At 53.1% G+C, this 19593-nt stretch overlaps 1 pseudogene; it reads right to left on the bottom strand.

The window, feature by feature from the left end:
* Nucleotides 1–1893: 1893 nt before the first annotated feature.
* On the bottom strand, nucleotides 1894–8146 carry LOC112983795 (vesicle-associated membrane protein-associated protein B-like; annotated as a pseudogene).
* Between the last annotated feature and the right edge of the window lie 11447 nt (nucleotides 8147–19593).

Raw genomic sequence — 19593 nt, 5'->3', positions numbered from 1 at the left:
GGAAATGCTCTTTAAAGAGCCCAGACAAGGAGAGTGCAAAGAGTGGCCTATTCCACAGCAGCTCTTTGCTTCATCGCCTCCTTCCCCACAGCTCCAACGCCTGTAAACCAGCCCCCTGGGGTCCTTGCACAGCACCCCTCCTACCTGCTGAGCTCAAATCCAGCACGGGCAGAGAGACAGGAGCCCCTGGGAGCCTGCACTGGCATCCCTCTAGGCCTACCACTCTCACTTCCCTCCGCACTGCCCCAGGCCCCAGAGCAGCCCGCGCGGTCGCCGGCTCCCAAGCTGAGCCCTCTCCACCCATCCAGCACGCACCTCGCCCCTCTTCTCCTCTGCACTCAGCAGTCCGTCTGCGTCTCGCAGCCCTGCAGCCAGGTAATGCTCCATGGCTCCTCTCGAGAGCCCTCCTGCAGCTGCGACCCTCCACCGGCACCTCTCGCTCCAGCGGCACCCAGCTCCGGTCGCCCCAGCCGGTCTCCCGGCGAGCGGCACGCCCAGAACAATCGCGCATTGTTGCATTGGCGCTTTCCCGCGCCACCGCCCCGCTGCTGCCGGGCCAGCCCGGGGCCGGCCTGCAGCCCTGGCCTGCCCTCGGCTTGCAGGAGAGTTCAAGAGCAAGGCCGACCCAGTCCTTGGGGAGGCTGTGGCAGGCCCTGCGCAGAGCTCTTGACCTTTCCTGAGCACCAAGCAGAGCACCCAAGCTGCTAATCCCCAACCACAGACGTGCCCAGGCAGCGCTGCCAACCAGGCAGCCTGCGGGGTGCCGAACGGTGAGGGCGGAGCCCCAGCATCCATCCCCCCAAAACCACACAAAACTGGAAGGAGACTCAGCCACAGCTGCTGGGAACTCTTCTGCTCGGGAAGGGGAAGGACATCCGCCTTCTGAGAAGAGCAGCCCAAACCAGAGGCCCGTGCAGGCCCGCATGGTGCTGGCGACCTTAGAGCTCCCAGGTCATGGCCCAAAGTGGCTCTCAGGATGTGAGCTTCCACTGCACTGGCGGTGCTGCTCTCTACCTGAGGAAGGTCTCTCTGAGCATGGCTGGGCTTTCTCCTTTGAGCAGGAGATGCCGTGATGCTGTCTGTCGGCAGTCATCACCTTCTCCGAGTGTGCCGGGACAGCCTTTCAGCAGGGCAGGCTCGCAGGTCGCGTTCCTGCCACGCCAATGTGCCAGGAAGGCAGTGCAGCACTCACTGCTGCCCTACGTGCCTGTGGCTGGCTGAGCAAGGGCTTGCAGAAGCATCCACCACAGGGACATGGGGTGCTGGTGAAGGGGAAGGTCTGGCAAAGTGGCAGTGTGCGTGTGCCAGGAGGATGTCTCTAGCGAGGCTGCAGGTGGAAATGGCAGCTGGAGCCCTTCCCTTCCAGAGGTCTCCCTGGGACAAAGCAAAGGGCGCAGGAGCGGCAGCACTGGGGGTCAAGGGGGAGCTCCAGCTGCCTTGGCTCCGCAAAGAGCTTGCCCCCAGCTTCTGCAGGCAGGGCACAGAGGCTGTGCTGAGCACCGCCACCGCCTCAGCCGCACACGAGCCGAGCTGCTGTCAGCTTGAGTCACCAGGCAAAGGGCTGGCCCCATGCGGGCACGCAGCACAGCAGGTTGGAAAAGCTGCTTTGGGGAAGGTGCAGTCCCTGCCCGCCCGCCGGCTGCAGAACCCAGCACCCGCCATCTGGCAGCACTGCTGCCCCGACACCCTGTCTCCGGGCAGTGTGCATGTGTTCAGTCAGCAATCGCCTGAGGGCTGTGCCGCTCCAGCACCTTGGGCGGCAATGCCCCAGTGCCCATGCCTGGGAGAGCTCCTAGACACCTCTGGCAGGCTCCCCGCTGGCTGCTCTTGGAAAACCAAGCCCCCAGCTGTCCCCATGCAGCCAGCTGGCTACGGGGGCAGTACCTGGCCACTCTATCCGTAGCTCTCCCAGTCCATGGCCTCTGGGATGCCACAGGCAGCCACGCCATCCATCTCCAAAGCCTGCAAGAGAAAAGGAGGCATTTGCAGGGAGAGCCCTGAAGCCAGTGGGCTCTGGCCCCAGGGCCCCTTTGCACCTCCCTGCCCGGGACAGGTGATGCACAGCGCAGGCCGAGCTCGGCCTGCCCGCAGCAGCCTCCCTGCCACGGGCGGTCCCTTTTCCAGGGTGGCAGCAAAGTGGAAACTGGAGAAAAGGGAAATCTGAGCGGTCCGAGCGCGGTCTGGCCTGCAGTGGATTTGGGCCCTGCCTTCTGAGCCATCACGCAGGCCCTCCTGTACCCCCGCAGCTCCCCTGCATCTTCTCCCGAGCATCAGTGGCCCCTGGTGCCGGCCGGGCCGGCCCAGCTACACACCTGGCCTTGTCGCCCTGTGGCCAGCACTGGAGCCACGGTGGGACGGAGCCTTTGGAAGCATCCGTGTTCCCATGGCGATAACAGCCCCGTTGTGATGAGCCTTGGTGGGGGCAGGGCTGGGGGGCCAGTGGGCGCACGGTGAGGAAGGGTGGTCCTATGTTGGACCTACCCTAGCACTGATGACCATGGCAGCAGAGACAAATCCTTGGCGTTGGGCTTGCTGGGTGGGAGCGAGGTCTGCTCAAGCAGTCCAGTGCTGATGCTGGTGGTTGCCTCCCCCAGAGGCTGGGGTCTACTTGGCGCTGTCGTTTGTCAGACCTTTGCAAGCACGCTTTCACACCTTGCTCTATCTCCACTGCTCTGCTACTCCCCTTACCACCCCATTTACTCCAGAAGGTGTGTTCTACATGGTCGAGGTGTGTTGCTTGGTAGCCCAATTACCCCAAAGGCCAGTTTTGCCCAGCTCCCAGGTCTGCATCGCTTTAGCAGAGCACTCGTGAGTTGCTGGTGGCCTGGGAGCCTCTGGGGTCCTGCTGGGCTCCTCCTCTTCTCATGCTGGGCACCTTGCAGGCGCCACGTCCCGCGGCTGAGCCCAGCCTTCCCACAGCTCAGGCACTCCTGCCCATCACCCGGGCTGCCTTGGCCTGCTCCGCCGGGCGAGGGGAGAAGGGGCGTGTGTCTGCCCTGACCAGCGGAGACCTGAGGCTGTTGCAGACCTGCTGAGCAAAGGCCTCGCCCCAGCAAGGCTGGTGGGCTGGCGTGGGGAGCCCGCAGCAACCCTGGCTCTAAGATGGTGGTTCCTTGCCTGGCAGCTCTGCCGCCTGCAGCGTGCATGGGGCCTACCCGAGGGCTTGGAAAGGCAGAAAGCCGTCCTCCCCGCTATTCCCCAGAGTGGCATTTCTCATAGCCATTTTGCAGTGACCTACCTTTCCTGTACGGGGAGCAGACACAAATCTCTGCAGGGGCTTTGCTCTGCAGCTCGGCAGTGCTGTGTGCGTGACCATCAGCAGGGTTTGCAGGGACTGCTGGGCCGTGGGGAAAGGGGCTGCGAGCACTGCCAGGGCCACAACCCAGCGCCAGCGTGGTCCAGCTGCAGGCAGTGGTGTGTTTTAGTAGTGCACCTGCCCTCGCCAAGCCCCAACACGCTTGCAGCTCCACCCCAGCCAAAACAGAGAGGCCTCTGCAAAGCTGGCAAACAGGCACTGAGCAAGCGGCATTGCCTCCAAAGGGTGGCTGAAGGGCCACCACCGCTATTACGCCAGAGCCCACTCCAGCAAGGGGGGGAAGCAGGTGGGAGAGAAGAGGGGCAGACACTGCCATAGCCTTCGGCCTCAGCCTGCGGCTGCTGTGTGTACAACCGGAACCTCTGCAAGCAGCCCTGGCATTCCACGGCAGGAAGAAGCCTTGTCCCAGCGGGCACAGTGGCTCAAGGCACTAGGCTCCTGCAGCACAGGAGAGACACGCTGCAGAGAAAGCAGGTTCTCTGGCCTGGGAAGCATCTCTTGTACCTGCCCCAGGCCTTGGTCTTTATGTACCTTGGCCACAGGGAAGGCCATGGCACAGCAAGTCCTCCCACCACCTCTCATTGCAGGTGCCACCCTAGGTGATTCTGTTTGATTAGTGGCTACTTTGTCCCCACAAAGTTTTGTTTTCCCTCCCAGGGAACTTCTCAGGTAGCTCCCTTCATGGTTCCAAGCATGTAAGGTCTCTGTGACACCCGGGGTCAGCCTGAGGCGCTTTTCCGCCTCTCCAGTGCTCTGATTCCTGGCAGAACTGTGTGCTTGTGGGTGGGGGTGCAAAGGGTGGCAACTTCAGTGGAGTTGTGTCTCCTCTCCTTGCTGAGCTGAAAACACCTGGTGAGCCAGTGGGTTTCCTGCTGCCCTCTGTGATGACCTTCCCAGTCCTGGAGCAGGGCAGACTTCCCATCCTACCAGGTAGCTCCTCCCTGCATGCGCTACAGCTGCTGAAGCTGCCCAAAGGATACACTGGCTCCTCCCACACAGCATCCCATTTCTCTTCAAGTCTACCTTGGTTGTGGGTCGTGGCTGTGCATGCGATTCTCGTTCCTTCAGCCACAGCCACTGTCAGGGTAGCCTCTATTTTCGTACTCAGTTCTTGGTTTAAAGCCTTCTGCAACAGAAACAAGGGAAAACTCATGAGTGAAAGCATTCCTTTACTTGGGTTAGTTTTCCTCTTCCTCACTGTCAAGTACACACCGGCTGCGCCTCCAGCAGTCAAACCTGAACAAAGTGTCATCTCCACCGAGAAACCGTCAGATTCCAAGCAGCATTGGACCATTCCTTCAAGCACTGTCTATGATTTGCCAAAGGAATAAGTGGTGGTAGGGGCACGTCACCTGGGATACAGGTATGGGAGGTTTCTCCTGTCCAGGAGTCAAGTGTTGCTGGTGTTTCTAAAAGTCAAGCAGGGGACATTTCCCAAAACAAGGGCGGCTGCAGCCACCCTGAGGTCATGCTTTTGGATCGGGGTGCAGCAGACCTCATACGTTAGGCCGTGCCCTGGAAGTTAGTGGCTGCCTAGGTACCAGCAGGCACGGCCTGACGGCGTTCACTATGTGGTGCATGTGCCTGCAGTCCTGGGTGCAGTCTGAAGAAGGCTGCCACAGGCTGCCAGCCTGATTGCGATGGGGGAGCAAGCTCTGTGTCAAGTATAGAGCCAGGCAAGAGGCTGAAGGTGCCATGACCCATCATTCCCTCTTTTGCACCTTGATTGTTGGGACAAAAGAAGGTTAAGACCTGACTCCCGGGATGTCACCCCACTCCATTCTTGTGTTATTTTCAGAGAGGCTTTTGGATGGGACAGACCCGCACAGCCTTTGAGAAGACCTCCACCAATGGGAATCTCATGTCAGGCAAGAGCAGGCTCTCTCCTCAGCAAGCCTCTCCTCCCCTTCATGAATCAACTAACCCCAAAGCGGCTGCGTTCTCACAACGAGATTCCTGTAGCTGCATCAGTCAACTACATCGTGATTGGCCTCTAGAAGAAAGAGTGACACTGAGGGTTGCCTTTCCCCTGCTTTCTGGGGGACAGGTTAGAAAACCACAACTTGGACAGAGAGAGAGAGGGAGAGAGTGGGAGTCTGGAGCACCATTGTCACAAGAAGGCAAAAGTTGTCTCCTGGGATGGCTTCCTCAGAGCCACCAGCCTGCCATCCCATTAGTTGATTTTTTTTCCCAAGCCTGCCTTCTCTTCAAAAGGCTCAGAAGATGTTCTGCCATGAATGAATTCCTCAGAAAGGACAAAGCTGCTCTGAGTTATGCTGCTTTACTGCATCAGTCCCCAGGCTGTTTGCTGCTCAGCCAGTGCCATCAGCTTTCTGGGGGTTTGTTTCCTCAAGCCACCTGAACCCAAGGCTCCAAACACAGGTTGTGCCACTGTCTTTACAACTAGCGCCTCTTTCCCTCTGGATGCAGACTTTGCTTACTGACGTGCAGGGCTCCAGGACTTCTGTGAGCATCCACAGGGGCGCTCCTATGTCACATATGAAGACACGGACCTCAGATAGGGTGGTGCAAGAGATCGTTTATTGAGGCAACAATGACTGGTTATATAGCAACCAAGCCCAGCCCCTCCTCCTTCTGCGTGTCTCCTTGTGCGTTGTGGCATCTTGCGATAGGCAGGAAGGCACACCGTGATCACTGGCACGTAGGTAGGAAGGCACGTCGTGATCACTGGCACGTAGGCAGGAAGGCACACACTGATCATGGGCACGTAGGCAGGAAGGCACATACTGATCACGGGCAACTCACGTGCACACATTCTGGCCACAGTTCATAGTTACCACATCATCACTTTCTGCCTTAGAGATTCTCTGCTGTCTTACACAGCGTCATCCTATCTTGGTCCCCAACATATCCCCCCTTTTTATTTCTTAAGCTGAATATTGCCAGTACAGTGTGTATTTGTACAGCAAGTACTTTGTGCAAAGCCCTTCGAGTCATTCTCTGCATAAGGCTTATTAAGCAGGGGAGATAGATAGCAAGGGCTAGAAAACTTAGCAAGATTACCAATCCATACGCCAGTACCTTCTTAACCCACGACCCCAAACCTAACGTCCAGTCCTATCCCTCAAAAGGGTTCCATTCTGATTCTATCTACGACTTGTTAGTAAGGTCGTGTAGTCGCCGTAAGCTTTTATGAATCGACATTGACCTGCATGAGGCAGGCAGGTATTGCCAGAAAATACTCCAAAATGTGTTCGTCTTAACTGGCTCTCAGTCCTCGTTTGGTGTTCTGAGGGATGAGTCAATGGGTCGAATCAGCTGTGCAGGCATCCAGCGAGGCCCGTTACCTGTGGAGACACAAGCATAACCTTTCCCCCATGTTATTAAGTCTACTGGTTCACTCCATTGACCCGTTTCCAGGTTCTTATAGCGAACTCGAGGCCGTTCTCGCGCTGCAGGACATGAGAAATGCTTATTAACTGCACTTTGGTCCGTATAATGGTTTAAAAAGTTGAGAACATAGCTTTCCATAGCTGCTCTTGTGGGGAGGCACCGGGACTATTCCCCCTTTTTTGTTTTTCAAGCATGTTTTTTAGAGTACGATGGGTATGTTCCACTATTGCCTGGCCAGTTGGGGAATAGGGAATTCCGGTCACGAGTGACCCCCCAGGTTTGAAGAAATGCCTGTGATCGCTGTGCAGTGTATGCGGGACCATTGTCAGTTTTAATCTGAGTGGGAACCCCCATTGTGGCAAAACAGGCAAGCCAGTGACGACATACATCGTGGCTTTTTTCCCCAGCATAGGCAGTAGTGACAACGTAATGGGAAAAGGTATCTACAGAGACATGGACATATTTCAGTCTTCCGAATGAGGGATAATGGGTAACGTCTGTCTGCCAGACACTGCAGGGTTGCAGGCCTCGAGGGTTGGTCTCTGAGTAGGGTGATAACGGGGATACATTTTGGCAATCAGGGCAACTTCGGATAATGTTTTGGGCCTGGTGATATGATAAGTTTTTTGTAGTGCCTTTGCATTTTGGTGAAAAAAAAATCGTGGGACAATTTAGCCTGCTGATAGGTGTTAGGTGTCAGAACAGCTGCTGTAAAACGGTCGGCAATGCAATTGCCTTGGGCAATCGGCCTGGGTAGAGTGGTGTGAGAGCGAACAGGTAAAACAAAATAGTCATGCTCTCTTTGTTCCAACAAAAACAAGAGTTCCTTCAGAAGAAGAAACAACTGTTGATTCAAAAGGCTTTTCAAAAAGGATCGTTCCAGGCATTGGATAATACCCGTAACGTAAAGAGAGTCAGCAACAACGTTCAAAGGCTGTGCCTTGAATAGTGTGAAGGCTTGGACAGCAGCTGCAGAAGCAGATATTGGGTTGTTTGTCTGGGGTGTCTTCCTCATCCGAAGTCCAACTTCTTCCTTAAACTGTTTATTCTCCTCTGGTAACCTGTGAACTTCTACTTAAAGTCTCTTATATTCTTCCATTACTTTCTTAACTTCAATGTCATCCAGGTTTTGCTTCTTTCCATACTGCTTCCATATCTGAAGTATCAGCTGGAGCAAACATAGACTGTTTGTTTTTTTGTTTTTTTAGCCATAAACTTGTGTTTACTTTTCTCATTAGGATCATAGTCAAAAGGCTGTAGCATCACAGAAACATTAACTGATGTTTCTGCATCAATAATTCCACTGTTAGGTCTTACACAGTATCTATGCAGTGCTGTTGTCTTAACTTTGAAGCACTCATTTCTGTCTGTAGGATTGCCGAGCTTCAGGTTTGTGGTGGCAGCATCTGTGAAAGGCCCTTTGAAAATGAGCTCGAGCTGCGGTTCGAGGCTGAGGACCTGCTCTGCTTTCGCCATGTTCCTCCTCCTGCTGCTCAGCGGTGGCGGGACCAGGCGGAGGCCAATTTTAAAAAAGCTTCCAACATCCCACTTTTCACTTGGTAACTGCATCTCTCGGGCCACCACTACGAGGAGGCCTTGTGCATACTGACAACCCAACTGAGGCCACCAAGAAGACATTGCTTCCTCCAGACGCTGCTGCAGCATCCCTTGCCAACCTGCAATCCCCCCCCTTTCTCCACTCCCTGCTCTCTCCCTGCCCTGGAGAAAGAGCTCGCAAAGCTGGCTGAGCCGCTCAGGCCACTAAGGCGGTTTAGCCCGAATGGATATACTTCATTCTGCTCGCTGGGAAATCAAGGAGGCAGAGCCTGAGCGCTGCCTGCAGTGAGTGGGAAGGGCCCATCCCTGGCGGCCTCCTCCCAGGCATGGCTGCCTTGTCCCCTCCCAAGCAACTAAAAAGTCCTGAGGCCTCGCAAGCCCCTTCATGATGCCCCCACACCTTCGTCGACACAGTCAGGCTCTCTAGGGTAGCAAATCATCGCATGGACAATGTGTGTAAAACTCCCCAGTGTCCCTCCGGCTGAGGCTGCCACCCCGCTGGGAGAAGGGGAGGTGGATGCTCTGTGTCTCAACTTGGCGATTCCTCATCCGTCTTGGCACCTTCAGAGCAGTGAGACTTACTCAGGCAGCAAAGGAGCATTTGGGGCACGAGCAGGAGCAACTGATTTCCCTTTTGTGAGGAAAAGTAAATCCTCAGTGCTGGTGTGAAACTGCATAGAAAAGGAGTTGTCTAGATTACAGGGAGAAAAATACCAATTATATTAAAATAGGGGGAAAATCAGGAAGGCTTTACAAAGGCCGTTCACTGACAAAACTTAGAGCTGAAGGCGGTATATAAAAAGGCTCAGATTTCAATCCACAGAAACATTTCAGTTAAAATAATCCTACAGTACCTGGGCAAAACTCCTGCGGGGTCCAGTGGGAGCCTCACTCGAGGCCTGGAGGATTTACCTTAGCGCTCTTTTGAAAATACTGAAGAGTTTAAAACCGTGGGTTGACTTACCCTGAGGAAAATGATGTGCAGCGGGCCAGGCTGACTCCTGCGTGTCATGGCGGGAGCCAACGCGCAGCGTCCCTCGTGGAGGGACCGGGCTTTGCTCTTTGTCCTTTCCCTTTTGCGGTACAGCAAGAGGAAAGGATGAAAGCGAGGCCCTATAAAGTTTCTGTCTCCACACTCTGGCAGGGCTTTTTTCCCTTGATTTTCTTTTTGCTTGGCTTGGCTGCAAAATCTGCTTTGTTCCTGGCCGCTCGCTGCCCTCGGGACTTGGCGGGGACAGAAAGCGGCTGGCGCAGGGTCGGGAGAGGAGCCTTCCTCGGGGACGTGTTGTGCTTTGCCAGCTGTGGGTGTGATAGGTACCGTTCCCGCAGCCCGCGACGCTTGCTGCGACTAGCACTGGTGCTGAAGCCATCTGGGGGCAATGCTTTTCGAGGGCACCAAAATGAAAAGTTACCAAAATTTTATTGTGCAGCTGTATTTCGCCTGGGAGGCCACGAGACGTGCTCTTCCCTTGAGGATGTGGACTTTGGCTCCTGGTGGCTTTTGAATACCCAGCAAGTGCCAACAAAACATGGCCATGCAGAAAAAAGGAGCTTGAAAAAATGTTCCTTAGCCTATTTCTGCTTTCTGGCTGCTAAAGCGTTACGCAGTCGTTTGTGGGTGAGCTTGGCAGGGTGAGCTAGGCTTGCCGGTCGGCTGCCGGCCTCAGCTGGCGTCACCCTGCGGGGCCAGCCCCCGGGCACCTGCGGGGTTTGGCATGGGTGCCAGCGGGAGCGTGGGGCGGGTGCATCCCCTCGCCGGAGCACGTCTCTGCTTAGAAATGGCGTTTTTCTGGAAAGGTAGGAGGCAACAGGCAGTGCTGAAGTAGCGGAGGAAAAAGACAAATGAGCTCAGAGGATCCTTCAGGGACTTGTTGGAAAAGCAGAGACAGAAAGTAAAAGTCAGGCAGCTGGAGATACTCAGGGACGGAGCAGCTCCTGCCGGGATGAGACCAGCCCGCTGATGTCCTCTCAGCTGCCACCACCTGAAGCTGCAAAGGGAGACTGGGAAAAAATTGTGACTGGTGATAACAGGGAAATTCTTCAGACAGTTGGTGTTTGCGTTATGTCCTGGAGGATAAACCTCTCTAACCTGTATGATATTTTTTTCTCTTCTATTTAACATGGCTGTGGTTCCTCTCGCCATCAATTTAAATGTCCGGTCTGCTTGAATCCTGCTGAAACCTCAGTGATCATTTGTGGCAGCATGTTCCAGAGGTTAATGATACGTTACGTGAAATATTGTAAAAATATAAAAGAAATTTCCCCCAGGCATTTTAACCTCTTCCGGCTGCACTGCCCAGGCTGGCTGTGTGTGATGCCGCGGAGCAGACCTAATTGCAGGGGCACCCCTTCACCTCGTCCTCCTCACCTTGCAAACCCAAAGCCCATCTCAGCCGTTAGCGAATGCTTTATTAACTTGGGAAAAGCGCAAAGAGGTGGGTTTGCAGCGGGGAGAAGAGCCGGCCCCAGTAGAGCTGGGCGGCTGATGCGCTCGGGGCCACTCTCTGCCTGCGGCGAGTGCAGCCGTGTCACCTGCCTGCTAATTAGCTAAACCCATTGAAGGGGCCACAGGCTGTCAGTCGCGACAGCATCTGGCTTTCACCTGATTATTATTAACTTTTTTTTTTCTTAGTTCAGGATTGAGTTTCTTTTCACTTCCCGATAATTGGTGCTGGGTTGCAGAGAGGAAGCCATCTGCGCGACTGGGGAGATTTACCGAGTCGGTAACAGAAGGGATGTCCATGGTGTTTGTTAATTTAGAAGACTACAGTAATCCAAAGCTGATTACAGCTGAGCTGATGCAGTGGGAAATTTGGGACATATTGGCCACCAAGTGTTTCCAGCAGCATCAGGCTGCAGCGGTCGGTCTGGGCGCTCCCGGGCCCAAGAGCACTCTCTTGTGCCCTGCGGCCCCGTGGGCCCAGCACTGATGCTCCCGGCGCAGTCGCTGCTGCTGGTTTCTCCTGCAAAATTCAGCATAGTGTCACTGAAAATCCTGCCTGGTGAACTGGTTGTAATTGAGCCAGGTTTGCATGGTCAGCTCTTGTGTGTCATCTGCTGTGATTTATCTGCTGTGATTTACCCCTTAGCAGAGCCCAGCCCCCCAACACAGGGGTGCTGGAGGAGACCACCTCCCACAGCTAAAATGTACGGAGCTCTCTCACGAGTGTTAGAGCAGGGTAGGGCTACGCCTGTTTGCTCCGCATGGTCATGCTTGAGCCCTGCAGGCCTGATCTGCAAAGACGCTGGCACCTTCCCTCCTGGTTCAAGCCTGCGGGGATGGCAGAGCATCCTTAATTCGCTCCCTCCATTCACTCCAACTTCTTCCACGGGTGCTGTATAAATGAGTTTTTGTAAGGGTCCTGAGCAAAGGCAATGTGGAGAGCGTTTCCTCTGTGCACTGAGCCTGCAACAGGTACCTGATGGCGGTGGGCAAACACGTCCATACCCCACGCTCCTGTCCCCATGCAGTGACAAACTGCACCCAGGGCTGCTTTGCATGGAGATGCTGAGGGTCAGTCGCTGCAGGGCCTCCTGGAGGGGCCAGATTTATTTGCTTGGGGTTGACCACAGCTCTGCATTGCCTCCGATGAGTAATGCAGCCTATGCAAATCGCCCAAATAAATGTCAGGCTTCAGAGAGAGCAATGATGTATCCCTGCCAGGGCAGAGAAGCATCTCTCACATTTGTCACACTTTATTAGCAAATACAGGAGGTTCGATCACCTTCAGTCCCATAAATAAATGCTGGGGGGAGTCATGTGGATGCTCTCCTCTGCAGGGGTCTTTGGTTCAGCCCTGAGGCCACCGGGGAAGAGTGGGACCAGGCTGTGGCTGCAATACCGTGAGCGCGGGGCCGTGCTGGGTGCTTTCCCCCATGGCACGAGGTTTTCCCAGCACTCTGTGCTTGCCCTGGTGCCTGCCTGGGGAGAAAGCGCCGTGTGTGAGCCTCTCCGGAGGGCAACGGGCTCTGCAAAGCACAGCATCTCTGTCCCAAGGCTTGCCTGTGCCGAAGCCCCCTTTTCAATGGAAAAGCCGAATGTGAGTGTTGGGGAGGAAGATAAAAAGCGTCCTGCAAACTGCAGCCAGCTAGCCAGCTCTCCAGCGCGAGGAGGCGAGCACCTCGGATGGGCCTCACATGCAGGCTCGTGCTTACGACTACCATTAAAATGATATATCCCGTGCTGAAGTTCCTAAAGCACATTGGGTTGTCATCCAAATCCTGGACTGGCTGATGGATTCTTTTGCCAGTCATCTGAAGTGATAAACGTTTAATTGGTTTTTCAGGGTGTTTATTGTTTTAATCTCAGTTCAGCTTCCAGGTGTTCATACTTAACTACCTGCACCAGACCGTGCTGCCCCCCACTCCAGCAACGTTACCACGACACGTGGCAGCGTCCTCTGATTCAAACACAGGCAAAACCTGCCTGGGCCATCGGCGGGGCCTGGCTTTTGGAAAGGCCGGGCTGCGGGATCAGGCCCGCAGGCTGTGAACGCGAGCTGTCCCGGATCGAACGCCGCTATTGATTGTTGGTTTGATTCCTGCTGTTTTATTTACTTGTTCAGTAATAATTTGCTTAATAAAACCCTGCGATGCTGATTACTGAGTCACAGAGCCTTTTGATTTCCGATTCCTTTCCCAGCCCAAAAGTTAACGGAGCTTCTGCATTTCCTTCGAAGGACGGTCGAGGGTTTATATCACATACGCAGCGGCATCTCACTAATGCTCCAGCTTGCAGTATAGGCATAAAAACTCAGCAACTAGCATGGTGCTCTTGTGTGCCTAGGTGGGCAAAGGTCTTAACAGCCCACTGCTCATGTAAACACAAAAATATGACTTATGCAAAAGTGTTTAAGGTGAGAAAGGCATTTTTTTTTTGCATTTGTACAGCACCCAGCACAACAGGTCCCTGCCTGGGAGCTGTAGGCAAGCCAGCAACATAAATATGAAATAATATTAATAAAAGTAAGCAAGACTGGAGCTTGCCAGCTGCAGCCACACTGGGGGTTGTCAGGAAGTGACAATACTGCATACAGCCTCTGTGCAAGATTAGAAAGTGTTTGGAAATTGTCCCCCTGAGTCTTTAACTAAGAACAGACAATATGCAAATACAGTTAGTTAATCATTGCAAAATAGGACAAGGTTTCTAGGGACAGAAGGCAATTTTATTCTTCCAGTATACAGGCTCCTTGCTCTTAAATATGTTTAAGAGAAGTCCATATTTTTGGAAAAGGAAGAAAAAAAAGTGAATGGAAAGCTTTGTACCTGGCAGGTGCTTTTGGAGCCCCTTGCTCTTCCCAGGGGTGACAGTGGCAGGTATTGCGCGGCTGTGCTGCGCCTTGTCATGTGATTTGTTTTGGGTTTGGTGACTGCAGAGGGTTTGAACCTGGTTTTGGAGCTGTGGTCACTCATCCTGGTCTACAGGAGCTTGGGATGAGCTTGGAGCAGGGAGTGCCCAAGTTGGCACCCGGCAGTGCTCTGCCCACGCATGCGGCCCCGTTGGCTCCTGCGTCGCACGGTGGTGGAAACCGGGCGGTTTGCAGGCTGAGCGGGGGCAGCAGGAGCCATCATGAAATTCACCAAAAATATTAGGAGAGGGAGCAATGCGACACACTTTGCAGCCCTTATCATCAGTGCGGTGCAGCCTGAATAGCTGTAAAAGTTGATGCTCTTCCACCTGCCGGGCTCGGTGCCGAGGCCCCATCCTGGCACTGCTGCTTCTCAGCATCCCCCACCTTCGTCCACACTGGACTCTCCAGCTCAGAGAGGGTCCCACCGCGGCAGGAGCGAGGTATAAACCCGGCCTGGACCCCAACAAAATGAAATATTTGATATTTTCTCATCAGCCTTTTTTGTTTCCCTGAACTTCCTATCAGTGAAAAATATTTCTGTTTGGCATTTTTAGTCTAATCTGGGATGAAAGAGAAATGCTGAAATATTCCTCTGACCTGCGGCAGTGTTTAGCCAGCTCTATTAATACATCTGCATGCATATTAATAGCCAGGCTGCTCACAAATGGGGGGCGAATTCTGCTGAGCCTCAAACACTGCTGCCGCGCAGCGATGCAGCAACGCGGCCCCCCTCGCTCCCGGTTTCACCGCTGTCTGGCGAGCGCCGGCGGGGTTTTGGGGAGGTGCTGGAAGGGGAGCTGTGGCTGGCGGCAGTTTGGGATGCTGCAGCGTTGCTGCCCTCTACGTGTCCCGGTGGCCACGGGGAATAGGAGCTACCTGGTGGGGCTGCATCAAGCAGGACCCGAGAGTGGTTCAGCCTCTGTCTCCACACCCGGCGGGTATCTTTTTGCTTTGAAACCCACTGGGACCAAGCCAGTGTCCTCTTGGCACTGAGCAAAGCTGCTGGCTGCGTGCGCGGTGCTGGCGGCTGTTCGGTCTGGACTCCTGCCTCTAGATGGCACTGACCCAACGTGTATGGGTGAGAAAGCAGGACAACACCGAGATTTTTTCTTTTTTTTTCTCCCTTTGGGTTATTTTTGTTGTGGAGCAAATTTGGAAGCCCATAATAATGGATTTTCAGTTTCAGAAACAAGTTGCTGATTACAGAAATAGTCGATGCCATTGCGAGAAGGGAGCTTTGCGAGGTCAGGCCCTTGCCCGCCCTACTTGTTTCAGCTGCACTGGTGCTTGGAGGGTTTCCTCCGCGGCGAGTGAAGCCCAGGCGCACGCGCCTTGGTCGCCCTGCACTTTCGGGGCTCCCTCTCACCAGGACGAGCTGTGCAGAGACGCCTGGGGCAGGGTGTCTCCTCATTCCCAGGGAGCAGAGCACTGGCTCCAGTCTCTGGGACCTCCCCTAGAGGCTGCGAGAGATGTTCTCCGAAAGCTCAGGTCTCCTCATGCCCTTGCTGCAGTGTGAACCCCTTGCAAGCAAAGACAGCAGGGTGTTATATGCAGCATGGGGCATATGCAGCTGTGAAGAGTCTCCCCAGCTTCTGCTCTTGGTTACCCCTAGGAAGAGCTTTGCTTTCTAAAGCTCCTTTTACACTTATTTCCGCCTCCCTGAAGCCAAGCAGCAAGAACCTGCCTTCAGATTGGAAGCACTGCAAGACCTGCAGAGTTTGGTGCTATAAACAGCAGCAAGGTTTGCTTCTTCCTCTTCCTCAGCCACTGCTCATAAACCTCCTTTCCTCCTTACTGATGCCGTGGCACTTTCACAGCCCCACGGTGGTGGACCAGGTCCTTCCCAGCATGGAGGGGTCTCCTTTCCATGCCATCAGAGGAGGCTGGGCCAGTGTCACGCTCCTGCAGCCCCGGATGGCTCATGGGAGCGCATGGATTGACGCCGTTGCCGAGCTCTTTGGCTGTGGAAATGGCTGAGAGAAGTGGCACTCCCTATTTAGTAGGCACCACACACTGAATGCTTGAGAAGAGAGGAAAAATTCCCTTTCCTGCTGGGCTGGTTGTGGAGGATAAAATTCTCAGGCATGGGTAGGATGGGTGCAGGGGGAATCGCAGCTCTGGGTAGAAGAAAGACTTTATAAAGAGACACAGAAATATGGGGTGGCTTCAAGGACCAGGGTGAAAGCCCAAGACTTTAATGCCGTTCAGCAGGATGGGTTGTGTGAGCACGGCTGGGCTGGCCGGGGCAGGAGCAAGGACGGCCCTGTCCCCTCGTGTGCATGCTGCCTGCCTCCCTCCCCTGCTGAGGCTGAATTACTGCTCTGGCCGAGGGGGATTACTTATCTGATGGAAGATAAAACCCCAAGGTCACTCAGGCTGAAGGGCTGCTTATGCTTCCTCGTAAGAAATAACTGGAAGGTTTTCGATAGATTTTTGCCTGACCTTGTGGATAACGATGTGCGTGAGCAAAAGGGCAGGGATGGGACTCATCAGGGCCAACCCATGGCTGCAGAGCAGCTCGTGGAAGTATCTGGCTGGGATCTACCTGGTCCTGGGTGGGGAAAGAGCAGTTTATGGCCTGTCTCAGGATATTCATTTGTAGGTATTTGAAAACTGGTGTGATTGCCTACTATACTTGCCAGGCAGCTGGGCTGAGGGCTGAGTATTTGTCTGTGCTTCTTAATACTCTCCAGTAAGCTGCACAAAGGACACTGCAGCATTATTTAGGCATATTTTAACAGGCAAGTCAAGGGAGATTTCTGGGAAATTGGGGCTATTCCCCACGCAGTGAGGGAGGGGAGTACTCAGCTCCCTCCTATTCTGCACAAATTAGCAAGCAGCGTATGTGTTGCCTGAGCAGGAGGGAATCGAATTTGGAGAGGAAACTTTTAAAATGTAGGATGCCTCTATTTCTGCTGTCCCTGCCATCCTGACATCTGTCCTGGGTGGCAGATGTAGCACTGTGCGTGACTCCCTCACTGCCATGGGACATGCCCCGTGATGCTGCCTGTTATGTGAGAAGGGACTTGGGGTTAGGGTGACAACGGGAAGGTGTTCATTTAGGTTGGCCCTTCACATGGGAAAGGGTTGCTACTGAGCCTGTGGTGCCCTGAAGGGGAAAACCTCCAACAAAATAGGTGGGAGACTCTCAGGAAGGGAGGAACCTGCACAGGTGTAACTAGAGAGTCACACATTTGCTGCCAGTTGGCAGCGCAGCTGTGACAAACAGCTGGAATTAAATCAGCTGTGATTGCAGGGTGCCATCGCCTCTCTTGAGTTGCAAATGTGCTAGGACTGCTGGGGGCCTGCAGACCCCTGAGGATAGACAGGATTTGTGCTGTAAACAGCTTCTCCAGCTCTGCCTGTTCTCTGCTTGGAAAGTTGGTCATCCAAAAAGAGAAATGATGCTGTGGGACCAAGCACCTCTCCCCAGGGAGCTCAGTGGTGAGCAGGACTGCATGCAAACCACTCAGAAACCCAATATTCAGCAGATTATTTAGGCCACATGACTTAGCAGCTGTCTGCAGAGAAGAGCCCTGTGCGGGGAGGCAGGAGGCTGGTTAATGAATCTGCCAGTGCTCAGAGTGTGGTTTTGTGTAGGTCAAGTCAATCTCCTTTCCTTCATCTGTCCAATCCAAATTGGCTGCTTGTTTAAGCAAACACTTATTTCTTGTGTGTGTGTGCGGTGACAGGTATGTTCTAGGCTGGGAAGCAATGATAATAGCCAGTGATGATAAAACCAGTTTGTTCAGATCAGTGCACACCAATGTGGCTATCCCATCCAGCTGCTGAGTGCGGGTGAAGATGGATGCTCACAACTGAGAGGGCTGCTGGCATTGCCACAATCAAGGAGTGATTTCTAGGGAGAAATCATATATTTTATTAGACCGATTTACACTGTTAGAAAAAATAGGCGAGCTTTCAGGCACACAAGTCTTTGCCAGCCTTGGGCGAGTTTACTTTTTCAGCCATTCTAGCAGAAAAACATTGCCTCTTTGCATAAACCTAATGCCATTTAAACCTTAGCCCAGCAATCCTATCACATCAGTACTAAGAACTGATGACAAATGCACGTTTTTCCAGCTATCTGAGCAGACTGCCAGATCCCTGGATTTCCACGTGAATGGTGCTTCAGAGACAATCCCTTTTGCTCGTTTTAACCAGGTTACACACTGCTGACCTACGGTGTGTGGGCTCTAGGCCCAGCTGCTGCCAGGGATTTCCAGTTCCTATGCTTAGCATCCCTGTCATTTGGGACTGTTATGGACTAGGTGAGTCCATTGACTGTATCATGGTCCCACTGTTCAAGATTCCACGGTCTCGAAACTTGATCCAACACTCAGTGGGGTTAGAGTTGTTCAGCAGACTGCAACATGTATCAAGCTGTTGGAGACAATGTTTTTCTATATATTTCTAGAAATAGGTACCTGTAGTCACCTGATACCTGTCTGCTGTGGTGGCCTCTAAGGTGCTCTCATCCCTGTCACTCTGATTCCTCTTTTGGCCAGGAGCTTTAGAGGGCAGTTGCTAGCAACGATTTGAGTAGGGGACCAGAAACTGATTGCTTTGATGCTGTCTTTGCCTTTTTGTTGTCTGTGATCAGTAATTAGTCTCATGGTATTGCTCCTGTCCTCTGGCTGAGGATGGAGGTAGCTGGGAATCATGGAAACTGTGGTTGGAAAGAGCCTCTGGAGGTCTCCAAGTCCAACCTCCTGCTCCACATGGACTATCACCAACACCAGGTCAGCTGCAGCTGAGTCTTGAAAAACTCAGCAAGAAAGAATTACTGAAAATCACATTTTCAAGAAGATTTTGGGAAGGGTTGTGAATATCATTAAAAGAAATTTGGATGTTTTGTTTGGATGAGGCCTTACGAATTTTCTGGGCAATAAATGTATCTGATAGGAAATATGAATGTGGGTAAAGTGTTTGCACTATCTTCTATCTGCAGAGTTGCAAAGCTCCTAGAAACATTGCTTTTAGTATTTGCTGTATGTATTTATTCCTTCAGCAAATGTTTCTGGCTTTTATTCATATTTGCTGAATGTTTGGCACACTTCTGAAGCTCAAAAGACAGGAGTGGGCTTGCATGTCCTGTTGCTTGAGAAAGGAGGTGGGATTAGGACAATAATAAAAAGGAGCTCAGGTCCCCGATTTAATCTCAGTAAGAAGCTGCTTGTTCTCCCAGTTTTTGGCTCTGAACATTTTTGTAAGGTTCATCTTCTCCCTGGAGGAAAACACCTGGATGTGAGGTTTCAGGAGCTTCTAACAGACTCTTTTCTTGCAACCTGAAATGCTGAGCGACCCCATTGCTCCTCTGACAAGACGGCTGCTGCTTAATTTCTTCCAGGGCAGAGTGTGAGGAGCAGCTTTACATATAAGTTGGAAGCATTAGCCTTCACACAGCCACCTTGGTGGCTGTGATGGGTGGTTTGAGAATTCCAGCTATAAAGATGCCAAACTAATCACAGGGCTTAGCACCACAAGCAGCGTGAGTATCCCCTGATTTGGTAGTGTTGTGCCGAGGGCCAAGAAGCTGGCAATATTTTTTGTCCTCTGAGCTATTTGGCTGTGTTCAGGTCTCACAACATACTGATTTTGGCAGGCTCCACATGAACCTTGAGGCCACGATGGTCACGGTCACTCAGCCATATGCAGAAGTTTGCCCATAACTCTCCACACCCAAGGGATCAGCAAAACAGCAAAAGCAGAGGGTTTGCCCATCTGCCAAAGTTTTGGGCTGTTCTGGGCAGGATGGCAATGACAGAGACTGCACTCCTACATATCGCTTGGGAAGGCAGGAGCAAGGTTTAGTGCCCTGGACTCATACAGGGAAAACAAATCTCCCAGCCACGGCAAGGTGAAGATGAGGGTAATCAATCCAGAACATTTCTAATGAAGAGTAAACAAGTAAACATGGGCTAGCTGTCTACCTGGGTATATAGCTTCATCAAGAGACACTGGTGACACACTGATAATGGCTTGTATTTAATAACAGGATTTAACATCCTCATA

Source organism: Dromaius novaehollandiae, chromosome 16, assembly GCF_036370855.1.
Source record: "Dromaius novaehollandiae isolate bDroNov1 chromosome 16, bDroNov1.hap1, whole genome shotgun sequence".
NCBI lineage: Eukaryota > Metazoa > Chordata > Aves > Casuariiformes > Dromaiidae > Dromaius > Dromaius novaehollandiae.
This window is presented reverse-complemented; position numbering and strand designations above follow the sequence as displayed.